At 43.2% G+C, this 15,002-nt stretch overlaps 1 pseudogene; it reads left to right on the top strand.

Moving 5' to 3' along the window:
• Positions 1-5,356: 5,356 nt before the first annotated feature.
• Positions 5,357-7,165, top strand: LOC108292861 (annotated as a pseudogene).
• The last annotated feature ends 7,837 nt before the right edge of the window (positions 7,166-15,002 follow it).

The following is a 15,002-nucleotide window of genomic DNA, read 5'->3' as shown; positions in this document are numbered from 1 at the left end:
GCACCTGGAGCTGCCCGCCCACTCTGGCAGCCGGCATGTCTGACTGCACAATGGCTGGACAGCAGGCTCACTCACATACCTCTTGCTTCTCCACACAGTCTCCTTTGGCAGGCATGGGATCCAGGCTGGTGGTGTGAGCTAAGCACAGCCTGCCAGCCTCAGTGGGCAGAACAAGCCCCACAGTATCGGGTAAACTTGGGCCAAGGTGACTGGCCACAGGTTTCCAGCCAGAAAAGCAACACCCCAAAGATCCTCTAACATAAAGACCACACCTTAGCATGAGGGCTGTGCTGTAGCACTAACAGCAAAACTGAAAGCAATGCTGCCCAGTAGATCAAAACCAAAATTTGACAGGATCAAGTAATCTGTAAGTACATGAGCTGTCCACCAGAAAAAAATTTAGCAAACCTTTAGAGGAAGAATCTCCAAAATTATAATCCACAATGCCTGCAAAAAAAAAAAAAAAAAGATTATGTTGAGGCACATAAAAAAGGAAAAACTTAAAGATAAGAGAAAAAATAACGAATAGAAATACTGATCTAGAAGATATATATTTGGGAGTTAGCATACAAGGACTTACTTGAATAAAATTTTTAAAAATATAAAAGATATATTAGTTAGGGATTAACAGAACAAATTGTGTGTGTGTGTGCACGCATGCCCAGAGAAGAAAGAGAAAAATTTATTATAAAGAATTAACTCATGCAACTATGGAAGCTGAGAAGTTCAGACCCAGAAGAGCTGATGGTATCAGTTCCAGTCTGAGTCCTGGTCAAAGGCAGAAGACCAGTGTCCCACACTGAAGACAGGCAGAGAAAGAACTCTTTCTTCCTTAGCCTTTTATTTTATTCGGGCTTTTAACAAACTGGGTGAGGCCCACTCAAAATAAAGATAGCAATCTGCTTTCCTCAGTCTACCCCTTCAGATATGAATCTTACCCAGAAATACCCTCACAGTTATACCCAGAAATAGTGTTTAACCAACTATCTGGGCATCATGTGGCCCAGTCAAATTAACACGAGCAGTTAATCATCACACACAGAAACTGGGAAAATTTCAACACACCTGTGTGTCTATATATCCATATATAAATTTCACATAAGACATTTACCATAGACCACAAGATGGAACCATATCCTGGGTTCATATAACAAGTTGACAAATTTCAAATGATTTAGATCTTATATTGTATGTTCTTTCACCACTATGGAATTGAGTGCTCAGTAAGAGAAAGATAAATAGAAGATAAAAAAGCAACACCTTTCAAATTACTCATGAGTTAAAAAAGAAATCACAATGAAAAAATAGAAACTATTTTGAGCTGAAAGATAAAGAAAATATAATAAACCAAACTTGTGGTGTATACCAAAAAGTGCTTTGGGGAATATTAATAGCTTTAAATACACATATTAGGTAAAAGGAAAAGACTGAACATCACCGAGGTAAGCCTCCATCTCAATAAATAAGGAAAAGAGCAATTAATTAAACCCAAGGATAAGAGGAGGAAATAATAAATATAATAGCAGAAATCAATAAAATATAAAAAGTCAACGAAGTCAAATTTGCTTCTTAGGAAACTTTAATAAAATTAGTAAGTCCCTGTGTAGACTAATCAAGGGGAAAAAAGGAGAAAATCCAATTTATCAGTATCAGGCATAGAAAAGGAAAAATCACACAGATCTTAGAAATATTAAAAAGGCATTATGAAAAACTTCATGCCCATACATTCTGTAAATTTTGTATCAAAAACTAGATTACATGGAGATTAAAAAAATCCTCAAAATCCCAATATAGCATCACTGGCACAGGATGAAATAGAAAATGTGAATGATATTGAATCTGTAATAATTGTTGTTTTTAATTTTTAAAAAAACTTTTTTACAAAGAAAACTTTAAGCCAGATGGATTAGTGAATTCTCCTTCGCATTTAAGAAAAACTAAAACCAATCTTATCCAAACTCTTAAAGAGAGAGAAAGAATAAAAAGAAGAAATAACATTCCAACACATTTTATGAGGCCATCAGAATTTTTATTTCTAAACCTACAAGTGCATTATTTTAAAAAAGGAAACCACAAACTAATATATTTTATGAACACAGGAGAAAATGTTAGTAAATCAAATGCAAGTACATATAAAAAAGGGTAATACATCTTGAACAAGGGTAGTTTATTTCAGGAATAGAAGTCTAGTTTAACATTTAAAAGTCAATGTAGTTGATCATATTAACAAAACAAATGAGAAAAATCAACTGGTAAAATTCAAATAAACCTAGAAACAGACTATTCGTAAAATAATTTATCAAGGTCACTATATAAATCTAATGAGAAGTGTGTAAGGCTTTTATACCAAAAACTGCAAAACATTAAGAAAATGTTTGAAATACTTAAGTAAATAAGTTGTATCCTGTTCTTTGACTGGAAAACTCAATGTTGTTAAGATGTCAATTCTCCCCAAAATTGATCTGTAGATTCAATGTAATTAAAAGTAATCCCAGTAAAACTCCCTTGGTTTTCTGTTGTTGTATTGCAGCGGGGTGGGGGTGGGGGGGGTGGAAATTGACAGCTGATTCTTCTTTTTTTCCCCCACTGACTAGGCTCACTCCAAGCAGACAAAGCTGATTCTAAAATTTGTATGGAAATTGAAAGAGCTTAGATGCCCAAGGACATAGGGAAGTAGACCAAAGCTCACATATTTAAACCAGAAAGCCTACTAGAAAACTACAGAAATTAAGACAGTGCAGTACTGATTCTAGAATATGGAGACAGACCAATGCAATAGGAAGAGGAGTTCAGAAACAGACCCACAAGTCTCCCACACCTTAATGGGGAGAGAGGGAACTCCATTGCAATTCAGTGGGAAAAGGTACATGGTGCTGGGTCGCCTTGCCAGGCATATATGGAAAACAAAAACAAGAAACCTTGGCCCCCTCCTTTATGAAGGCTGAGAAAATCAAGTTTCTATAAGAAATATAGGTTAATGTCTTCATGAGCTTAGAAGAGGCAAAATATTTCTCAGCTGTGACACCAAAACTGAAACTGCCTTTGCAAAACTACGACAATAAGAGATATCCGATATGGCTGAGTTCATTTTGCTTCTAGCCTCACAGGCTGGCTGTCTTCATTCATTCCTGGGTATAGACCAAACTTACTTTGGGAGAAATTTAGTTTACAGTTTAAATGATAATGGCCCTTCCCAAAAACTAAACTTCCTTTGTAAAGCTAATGAAAGGCCACAAAGTTAGGAGAATGAAAGGCACCTGAATTCTACCAGATGTAGGCCTAGTTAAATAATTACTAGTCATCATTCTGGAGATCCCAAGATTTACAACTTCCCCAATTACTCCTGCAGATAACATCACTCTTGTAGAACCTAAGATTGACCTTTTGAGATGTCTTTTAAGGCTTTGCATTTCTGACAACCAAGATGGTTCCACACGGACCTAGACAGTGGACCTGGAATCCTGTAGTAACCCCCACTCAGAAACAGCCTCAGCACACAAGGATTATTTTCCCCACCCCTATGATTGCATCCTCAACCAATGCATGCCCCCTTCTGGACCCCTTTGCCCAACAAACTCTCCTTGGAAACCCTAGTCTACAAATTTCTGGGGAGATTGATTTGAGTAACAACTGTCTTCCATGTGGCATGGCCAGGCAAGTGTTAATTAAACCCTTTCTTCACTGCAATGTCATGGTCTCAGCAGATTAATGTTGTTTGTGCAGCAGGCAGGAAGAACCTATCAGGCAATAACAAAATTACTATCAAGAAAGTAAAACGGGCTGAGCACGCTGGCTCATATCTATAATCCCAGCACTTTGGGAGGCTGAGGCAGGAGGATCATTTGAGCCTAGGAGTTTGAGACCAGCCTGGGCAACATAGGGAGACCCCAACTCTAAAAAAAACAAAAAACAAAAAACAAAAAAAACTAAAATTTAGCTGAGCTGAGTGTGATGGCCTGCATGATGTAGTCCCAGTGTCATGGGATTTGGGGGGTATCGCTTTGCCATCCAGAAACTTCTGTGGCCACTGGCACCTTTGTCCAAGTATCACTTGGACTTACTGGGGTCGTTCCACTCACTTGGCCTGGCAGGCTGCATTCAGCTAGAACTACCTGCCTGGATCGCATGCCTGCCAAGTGCCAGCCAAGCACAGAGCAGCAAGGGGTGTGTGAGCGAGCATTCAGTCCAGCCAGTGTGCACAGCCAAGCATGCCACCTGCAGTGGGGTGGGCAGCTCCAGGCACCGGCACAGATGCCAGCTCCCTGTGAGTCTGTGGCTGGACCAGGTGTACCACAAGCAGCTTTCATGGCTGGCACTAGGGAACATAGTGGCACCTGAAAGAATAATTAAATAAGCAATGTAAGATATTAAATACCACAAATACAAAAATCACAACTCAGAAAACAGATGAACAAACAGTGAAATAAGAACTAACCAGCCGATCACCATGGCTCACGCCTGTAACCCCAGCACTTTGGGAGGCCGAGGTGGGCGAATCACTTGAGGTCGGGAGTTTGAGACCAGCCTGGCCAACATGAATAAACCCTGTCTCTATCAAAAATACAAAAATTAACCAGGTGTGGTGGTGCATGCCTCTAATCCCAACTACTCGGGAGGCTGAGGCATGAGAATCACTTGAACACAGGAGGCAGAGGTTGCAGTGAGCCAAGATTGTACCACTGCACTCCAGCCTGGGTGACAGAGTGATACTCCATCTAGGGAAAAAAAAAAAGAAGAACTGACATAAGTAAGAACTTGAGAAAAAGACGAATCTTAGAAACAAAAATTGCATTAGTAGGTAGCAAAGGGAGAATAGGAAGACAAAAAAGGACAGTAATAGACATAACAGAAATTATAAAAGCCAAGAAAATGAAAGCAGAGAGAACAGGATGCAAGCACAATCTAACACAAATGTCATTAGAGAATCTGAAGAAGAAACAAACAAATAATAGACTAGGACTAATATGTAAAACTATAATCAAGAAAACTTTTCTGGGAAGAAAAAATAAGTTCTGAATCTACATATGGCAAAGATAGAGCACACATATGAAAAATAGACTGCAAGGTATATCTTAACAAATTATTGTGATTTATAGACCACTAAAAGCCTAGACTTCACCACTACACAATATATCCATGCAACACAACTGCATATATACTCCCTAAATTTATAAAAAATAAAATAAAATAAATAATCATTAATGATTACCCAATGGATACCTTCCAGAAGACATGGAATCAGTCAGAGCCGAGGTGGTCGCTTTGAGCACAGCCGCCGCACAGCTGCCGATCCCCGCATAGCCTCCTGTGGAAGCCCAGGCCCCGCTTCGCAGCTTCCTCCCTTTGTCTCATAACCATGTCCACCAAAAAGAATGCTAATACGCCAGCTGCTCGTCTTAACAGATTCAGGAACAAGGGAAAAGACAGTACAGAAATGAGATGTCACAGAACAGAAGTCAGTGTGGAGCTGAGGAAAAGCTAAGAAGGATGACCAGATGCTCAACAGGAGAAACATAAGCCCATTTCCTGATGTTGCTACTTCTCTGCTGCAGGAAAACCACAACGACCAGGCACTGTTAATTGGTCTGTTGATAGCATTATCAAAGGCATAAATAGCAGCAACGTGGAAAATCAGCTCCAAGCTCCTCAAGCTGCCGGGAAACTACTTTCTAAAGAAAAACAGCCTCCCATAGACAACAAAATCTGGGCTGGTTTGATTCCAGAATTTGTGTCCTTCTTGGGCAGAAATGATTGTAGTCCCATTCTGTTTGAATGTGCTTGGGCACTCACTAATATTGCTTCTGGGACATCAGAACAAACCAAGGCTGTGGTAGAAGGAGGTGCCATCCCAGCATTCATTTCTCTGTTGGCATCTCCCCATGCTCACATCAGTGAACAAGCTATATGGGCTCTAGGAAACATTGCAAGTGATGGCTCAGTGTTCTGAGATTTGGTTATTAAGTATGGGGCCGCTGATCCACTGTTGGCTCTTCTTGCAGCTCCTGATATGTCATCTTTAGCATGTGGTTGCTTACATAATCTTACCTGGACACTTTCAAATCTTTGCCGCAACAAGAATCCTGCACCTCCATTAGATGCTGTTGAGCAGATTCTTCCTACCTTAGTTAGGCTCCTGCATCAAGATGATCCAGAAGTATTAGCAGATACCTGCTGGGCTATTTCCTACCTTACTGCTGGTCCAAATGAACGAATTGACACTGTTGTGAAAACAGGAGTTGTGCCCCAACTTGTGAAGCTTCTAGGAGCTTCAGAATTGCCAATTGTGACTCCTGCACTAAGAGCTGCAGGAAATATTGTCACTGGTACAGATGAACAGACTCAGGTTGTGATCGATACAGGAGCACTCGCCGTCTTTCCCAGCCTGCTCACCAACCCTAAAACTAACATTCAGACGGAAGCTACATGACAATGTCAAACATCGCAGCTGGCCATCAGGACCAGATACAGCAAGTTGTGAATCATGGATTAGTCCCATTTCTTGTCAGTGTTTAAATCTGAGGCAGATTTTAAGACACAAAAGGAAGCTGTATGAGCTGTGACCAACTAGACCAGTGGTGGAACAGCTGGACAGATTGTGTACCTCATTCATTGTGACTTAATAGAACCGTTGATGAACCTCTTAACTGCAAAAGATACCAAGATTATTCTGGTTATCCTGGATGCCATTTCAAATATCTTTCAGGCTGCTGAGAAACTAGGTGAAAAATGAGTAACTTAGTATAATGATTGAAGAACGTGGAGGCTTAGACAAAATTGAAGCTCTGCAAAACCTGAAAACGAGTCTGTGTATAAGGCTTCGTTAAACTTAATTGAGAAGTATTTCTCTGGAGAGGAGGAGGAAGATCAAAATGTTGTCCCAGAAATTACCTCTGAAGGCTGTACCTTCCGAGTTCAGGGTGGGACTCCTGGGACCTTTAACTTTTAGATCATGTAGCTGAGGCATAAATTTGTTGTGTACTATGTTTGGTATTTTGTCTTCTTGTTTCTCTGCAAAGAACTCTTCTAAATGTGGTTATTGTAGCACTTTTTACACTGAAACTTTACTTGAACAGTTCCAACTGTACATACTGTATAAAGCTTGTCCTCTGGCTAGATTTCTTATTTCAATGTGGAATTTCATATCTTACAGCCTCCTGTAAATAAACATTAAAGTCCACCCTTTACTTCACCATGGAAAAAAAGAAATAGAATCAGTCTTCCCCTTGTGGATAACTAGAAAAGTACCTTATTTTCCCCACTAAAATTAACATGTTAAAGTTTTGTGGGAACCACAAACTATGTGTTTTTTCCTTCTCATCTAAAAGTAATAGGAAGTCATTTCATGTAAAATTTGTGAGCTGGGCACGGTGGCTCATGCCTATAATCCCAGCACTTTGAGAGGCAGAGGGGGGGCAGATTACTTGAGCCCAGGAGTTAGAGACCAGCCTGGGCAACATGGTGAAACTCCTTCTCTACTATAAATACAAAAAATTAGCTGGGCATGGTGGCACATGCCTGTAGTCCCAGCTACTCAGGAGGCTGAGGTGGTGGTTTCACTTGAGTCTGGCAGGTCTAGGCTACAGTGAGCCCTGATCGCACCACTGAACTACAGCCTGGGCCACAGAGTGAGACCCTGTCTCACAAAATATGTAATAATAGTAATAGCAATAACAATAAATCAAATGAAATTAAAAAGTAACTACACATATCTTTGTAATCGCTAGCTGGCTTTATGACTAGTATTTTTTATTTATTTATTTATTTTTGAGACAATGTCTCACTCTTGTCTCCCAGGCTGGAGTGCAATAGTGAGATCTCAGCTCACTGCAGCCTCCACCTCCTGGGTTCAAGTGATCCTCCTGCCTCAGGCTCCTTAGTAGCTGGGATTACAGGTGCCTTCCACCATACCTGGCTAATTTTTGTATTTTTAGTAGTGACAGGGTTTCATCATGTTGGCCAGGCTGGTCTCAAACTCCTGACCTCATGTGATCTGCAGGCCTCAGCCTCCCAAAGTGCTGGGATTACATTACAGGCGTCAGCCAACGCACCAGGCCATGACTGGTATTTTAAAACAGCACAAGTTTTTAAAAAGTAAAAGGGAGTCAAAGAGAACAAAATGGAAGAATGTTTACAAGAAAACATGGAGGAATGTTTACAAGAAAATAAGGAAAGTGTGAAGTGAGGCTTCTGTAACCAAGCAAGATTCTTTCACATATTCAGGCTATGGAGAAGCAATTTTGAATATGCTGAAACTCGGGGGATGCTGACCCACGAGCTCGCTTTGAGAAACCTGACACCCAGGAAAACTGGTGAAACAAGATTAGTAGTGAGTGTTTCATATATTCAACTGAAGATCTAAGACTAAAACAAAGGTGAGATAAAAGTCAAAGGATGATAACGAAAACATGTTCTCTGACAAAGTTAGAAAAACCACAACCTAAAAAGAGAAAGAGGGAAAAGCATAATTAGCTTCTCATTTACTTACAAGAGTTGGGAAACAAATGACATCATTTCAAGCTAAAAAAAAAAAAAATAGCAGAAGCTTAAATATATTTAGTCGCAGAGAGTGAATGCAAAGAAAGAGAATATGCATTATTACAATAATTAAAATTGAATGACAGAGAGAGGGAGGAGAGGAAAGAAGAATTTGCAAAACAAATTATATTCTTGCTTACAGTAGAGATCCAGTCAATATCATCTAAAGGAAAGAAGGAAGAATGGATATTATAAAAAGATAAGTACTAATACAAAATTTCAAACATTTCCAATTGTCAAGAGAAAAAAATAAAAAAAGGGCAGAAAAGCTAAGAAAACAGAAGGTAAAATTTTTTATAACTTTTTGAAAAAAATGAAGCACTTTTTTAATGCCAGAACTGAGTATCAACATGTTATGAGTGCTTATAATTTTATGTTGCCTTGGCATTGTTAAAAACGTGCGCTTTGAATGAAGAGACGCCCCCAAACAGGCTTTGTGTGAGCAACATGGCTGTTTATCCACCTGGGTGCAGGTGAGGGTGAGCTAAGGCCAAAAAGGGCGTTAGCAAAGGGCAGTGGGATGAGTTGGCTTTATAGGTTTGGGGTGGGCAGTGGAAAGTTACAGAGCAAGATCAGTTATAGTGATGGGGGAAGGGGCAAGGCGCAAGTAGTATACATTACCGTAAGTTCAGCTACAAGGGCAGGTGGGGGTGAGGCAGAAAAGCAGTTAAGATGGCAGGATGGGTGAATGGCGGGGTTAGGTGAGGGGCTTGTCTGGGGAAGCTCCTCTGGGCGATCAGGGACAATGGCAAACGCGGGGTTGGGGGGTGGGGTGAGGAATGGGGGGTGGGGGGAGATGATCAGCCAAGGCAAGCAGGACCTCAGACTTCAGGCTTGCGTATGGAGACCTGACAGGCATCCATCTTAAAACATGTTTTAACTTTCTCATACCAGAAGCAGGGCTCAGTCAGCCTTGACACCGTTTCTAATACTATTCCCTACTAGAATGGCTCCCGTCGGTGGCCAGAGATAAAACACAGAGGCATCCTTCTGCCTAGTCGGATGGGCTTCTACCTTCCTGCTGCTTCCTTTCAAGGGACCATTCAGACATTTGCCTGCAAACTTTAAGTGACCGCCTCTCAGTCAGGGGGACCTCCTGGAACCAGTGCCTGCTTGCTTTAAATCACCAATTAAACCCATTTGGATAACAGTCTGAACCCAATAAAGGTATTAGCCCAAGGATCCCTTCTCAGATCTCTCTCTCTGCCTGCGCTCCGTGTGTGTGTGTGTGAGTGCGAGCGCGCGCGTGTCAGTGCACACCCTCCAGGATCTGTAAGTACCAAAAACGCTTAAACTTTCACACTGCGGTTGTGTCACTGAAGCAGTGCCTGAAATCTAATCCCTGAAGTTGATGCCGCCCCAAAGGGCCCCAAGCAGGTGGATCCCATGCTGATGCTCTTTTATCCTGGTCTCTCAACTCTCTCGTAGTTGCCGGGCCAAATTGATACAGTTTCATTCCAAATAATTGGCCTAGTCAGCCGGACTGCAGTCGCGGCTTGGGCACAATCCCAGTGTCTGTCCCCAGCAGAGGGCTTGCTACCTTGCTGTATCAGCTGGCCCAGTAGGTCTGGTCTGCGCGCTGCTTGCTGGCGTTGGATCTCGCTGCTCGCCGCTGCGCGCTACATCTGTGTCGCCTCGGGACTCTCCCGAATTGCGGCGGCTGTAGCCGGCTCTTTGCCTGCAGCGCGGAGGGCAGGTCCCGGTGGTAGGAGGATGTGTTTCCCTTTGCAGAATCAGACCCCCTCCTGGGACCGTGGGGACCCTCTGTCGCCGGCCTCCAACGCTGGAGGATGCGTTGTCTCTTGAGCCGGGTGCGCCCTTGTGTGCCCTGGGGCCTCAGTGGGGGCGGGCCTGTCCCTGGAGAAGTGCACCGCGGGGCGCTGCTTTTGGACAACCCATCAGCAGGCTTCCGGGAGGCAGCGATTTCTCCTTAGCCACAGTCGGAGAGGGTGATGCGACACTGAGCTTCACTGTGTTGGTAAAATGGAGCCAGGGTGAATTAGATGGCCTAACCCTAACCCCAATGGGGGTAACTTCACCTGCGTCCCACTGGCCCCGGGAGAGTATGTGCTGCCAGGCAGGTGCCTCCCTTATAGTTTCCTGCTGCTGCGGCTCCTCGCTCCCCCCTCCCCACCACCTCCAGAGCTCCAGTGGGTCACCCTGGAAAAGGAAGCCGCTGCCTGCAAGGCCAGCAGACACAGAGGTCACCCCTGCACCGCCCCAATTTTTTCAGATAACAACCTGTAAGGACAGAACACCAGAAGGCTACTCATACCACCAGGAGCTTGTCAGGTAAACATCCAGAGAGAGGAAGAAAGAAAAATTTTTTATTTTAGCCACCTAGAAATACAAGCTGTTCTAAAGATCATACTTATAAGGGGGGAAAAAAAAAAGAAGGAAATAGGGGACCAAAGGCTGCCTAGAGACACTGGGCCCTTCCCTCCTCCCTCTTTTTTTCTTATTAACCATAGACAAAGAACGTCTTCAAGCAACTAAAGACTAAAATAAAAAAGAAAGAGAAGAGAGAGAGAGAGACAGAGAGACTGTTGCTTAGGCTACTACAAGTCCAAGAAAAAAAAAGGGATGAACTTTAAACTTTAATTGCTGGGTGGCTGCCAGGTCTAGCAAACATGTTAGCCCTAGATCACTTACTGAGTTATGAACCAACCCCTAGATACAGAGTGGGAAAAAAAGGTAATTAAATAAAGTTATGGCCGGGTATGGTGGCTCACACCTGTAATCACAACACTTTGGGAGGCCAAGGTGGGTGGATCACAAGGTCAGGAGTTCAAGACCAGCCTGGCCAAGATGGTGAAACCCCATCTCTACTAAAAATACAAAAATTAGTGGGGCGCAGTGGCATTCCTCTAATCCCAGCTACTCGGGAGGCTGAGGCAGGAGAATTGCTTGAACCCAGGAGACAGAGGTTGCAGTGAGCCAAGACACTACCACACCCGGCTAATTTTGTAGAGATAGGGTTTCTCCATGTTGGTCAGGCTGGTCTTGAACTCCCGACCTCAGGTGATCCGCCTGCCTCGGCCTTCCGAAGTGCTGGATTACAGGCTTGAGCCACCACGCCCGGCCCACACACAATCTTTAGACAAGAACTTAATGACATCCACCTTCTCTAAGAGCACTGGTATGAGAGTACATCTAGGACATTCTCAGCTAAGGAGACTCATTTAATACACACATTAATGACATTTAAGACCAATATTTCTTAATACTTTTGGGTTTACTTAATACTTTCCTCCTTTATAAATTTTTCTTCTAAATTAAAGTCTATAGACACTCCTGTAACTACCTTCCAAAAAAAAAAAAAAAAAACAAGGCCCTTACTGTAGAGTCTTTGAAACCTTTTCAAATGCCGCCTGCAGTCTCTTGATCATTTAGGATGGCCATCAGTTGCCCCAGGATTTCTGGCCTCATGTTATACAGCATTAATACAACAGATGACTGGCCCCCACTTACTGGGCTCTCCCAAAATAGAGGCTCTCCCAGACCCTGAGCTTGTGACCCTCTATATCCACCTGCCCATTATGTTTTGGGCCATGGAACAGACCCCACAAGTTCAACACAGCTATTGAGGCGCCCCTAAGACAGGTGGGAACAAATCTGAGTCCTCTGGTATATTCTACCCACACAAAGGCATGGCTTCCCCTGTTCTAAGCTCCTTGCCAGATGCCAGGGTGCTGGAGGATAACATCCCTTCCCCAAACCCCTGGACTACTTAGGAAGCCCTGTGGGTTAACTGAGTGATCAGTAAAGGGAGTTCACAGACTATGTGAACGGCACTGCCAGCCCTTGTGCTTGGTGAAGCCGGGATGTGTTGCTTTCCATTCCTTAGCCAGGATGCCCCTAATAAAGGATGAGGGGCATCCTGGCTAAGGAAACACAACACACTTGGCCAACACTCCAGGAGGTCATCTTAGCACTGGATACCCTGATCAACAACCGGTCCTGTCTTCATGTTTATTATAAACTATTAGGCCATTGCCAAAAAATTGTCCCCTTCAAGGTTAAAAAAAGAGTCTCTGGGAATCTCTTCTAATATCTTAAGATAGTTAAAATATTAACTATATTAACTGGGGGTACAAAGGGTTCCATTTTATTAAGCCAATTTGTAAGTGCCAAAGACTTACTTAAATTTTAATTTATTATTTATTGTGTCAGAGCATCTATGCCTAATATAGAATACCATACTTCGCATACACACAAAGTATAAATTAGAATCACACTTCTCCACTTAAGAGTAAGGCCACAATGCAAGGCCTTGCTAGGCCACGCCTTATTCCCTTCAAAGTCACAGTTGTTAACTAATAGTAACCAATAGTGAACCAATATGTTCACTTCTTAGAACATATCATGCTGGGCTCTTGAGAAGCGTTCAATAGAACTTTCATGTCCATGACAGGACCCAAATAACTGGTCTCAATAAGAGACACCATGATGGCCTTAAACAACTCCTTTTCAAACTTCAATACCACAAATAAACTAAAGTCCTCTAGTTTACCCCAGGCCTTAACCTATTTTTTTAACAAATTTTTTATCTTTTTATCCCTTAAGGGCTGCAGGTCAGAACAAGGACATAGACTCTCTTGGGACTCATTAACCATATATTGTCCCACAGTTCTGGCAGCGCTCATCTTATATGAAACCCATGTGAACCTAAACTTCCACCCAAAACAAAACCCGGTCAGGTACAGCTGCTCATCATTCCTTTGATTGTTGGTCTTATTTCTATCAGTTTGGGTGCTTTCATTGGTTTATAACCAGACACCCAAACCCTCCAGTAGACCGTTGTTTCAACCAGTTATGACAAATTCTGAGGCCCACACCAACTCAGGTGACTACCCATTAGAAAGAACACCCCAGTCCCACCTCCTGGAGGACACTTCCCCAATTCAAGACCTCAGCATTGGAGACGGCTTTGCTCCCTGTACCAGAGAAGGCTTCACTCCAGGCACTAAAATCTCCACCCAGTGACACTCACAGACTGCCTCTCCAAAATCAGAAAATGCACAGAGGACACTTACTATTTGTAAGGCCGGTTGCCTCGCCAGGAGCTCGGACATGCGCATCCCCCTAGGTGCCTGAAAACTACGTCACCACTCCACGCTCAATATCAAGCTCTGCACTGGGCATCTAGCCTGCCCTTGGAAAACCCCGCCAAAATTTAAAAGAAGCCCCGCCAAAACCTGCCCGATAGCATTTTGCCCCGTCCAGGTCCCACTTCCTCGCCAGCGCTCACTGGAAATCCCACCTACCTACAAATAGCAGCTTGCCCCGTTCACGTCCTGTTCCCTCATAGCCAATCAAGACACCCTCACTCACTCTAAAACCCCAGGCCTCGGGAAGTCAAGCACGACTTCCCTGGCCCCTTTCCCTGGGACCATGTAACCTCGCCCGGGAGCTAAATAAATTGGCATTTAATTTTCTTATACTGGCCTCAGTTTCCTCATTTTAAACTCGGCAATAACCCTTACACTATTTTTCTTCCTGAGCTCATTGTCTGCCAGATGCGGATATTCTTCTTACTCGCTGCTACCTCCACACTTCCATACAGGTTACCAAAATGAACAAAGATTATTGTCTTTCCCAGGAGGAACCAGGCCCATGTCAGTCAATCCCGTGGCTGCCTGAGAAGATGACCACCCGCTCCCTGAAATCTTTCCTACTAAGTTTTCTCCTCTCCAGTTTTCACCACAATCTCTTGCCCTGCATCTCCAAACATAAACACTATGATCCCTCTCTCCCCTAACTCTTGAGAAATCTCCAGCACTCAACCACAACTACCTTACTTTTGAATAAGATGCCGAGGCATCAAGAGGTGAATTGCAGTGAATTTCATTCAAAATGAAACATAAAGTCATATATGAACTTTTAAATATCATGATTTTCAAATTAAACATCATGATCACACAGCAAAACTCAAACCTGTGCTATAAAACAAGAAACATATTTCAAATATAACTCAGAGGACTAGATTGCAGCTCTGGACAGAGCAGCATGTGGAGGCTTGCACTATGAATTTTAGCTCCAGATCAACAGCAAGAAAAAACCAGCAATCCCGAGAGGGCCCACAGACCCTCTGAAGGAAGTGGGTTGCTCCTACAGGACCCCGGAGACACCCCAAATACTGAGTGCCCCAACTATGTAAGTGGGTAAGGGAGACCCTCCTCTCCAAAACATACACCCTCACTGGAGAAGCTGAAATGTCTGTTTGTGGGAGAAGTTTCCGACTTTACCTGGACCTGAGTCAGGTTAGACAGCTGAGCAAAGTTCAGGGGTAGAGGAAGCAGCAGAAAGGCACTGGGAGCTCACTGGGTCCCCAGCTAGCCCATTCCTACCTGGAACCACGGGAATCCATCAGGAGGGTGGCCAGAGGAGCAGGGGTAAAACTCCACAGGGAGAAGGAATTCTCTAGCCGAACTTTCTAACAATTTGAATGGGGTGAGAAGCCTCCT

The sequence above is a fragment of the Cebus imitator genome, unplaced genomic scaffold (genome assembly GCF_001604975.1).
Source record: "Cebus imitator isolate Cc_AM_T3 unplaced genomic scaffold, Cebus_imitator-1.0 Scaffold510, whole genome shotgun sequence".
In the NCBI taxonomy this organism is placed as follows: domain Eukaryota; kingdom Metazoa; phylum Chordata; class Mammalia; order Primates; family Cebidae; genus Cebus; species Cebus imitator.
This window is presented reverse-complemented; position numbering and strand designations above follow the sequence as displayed.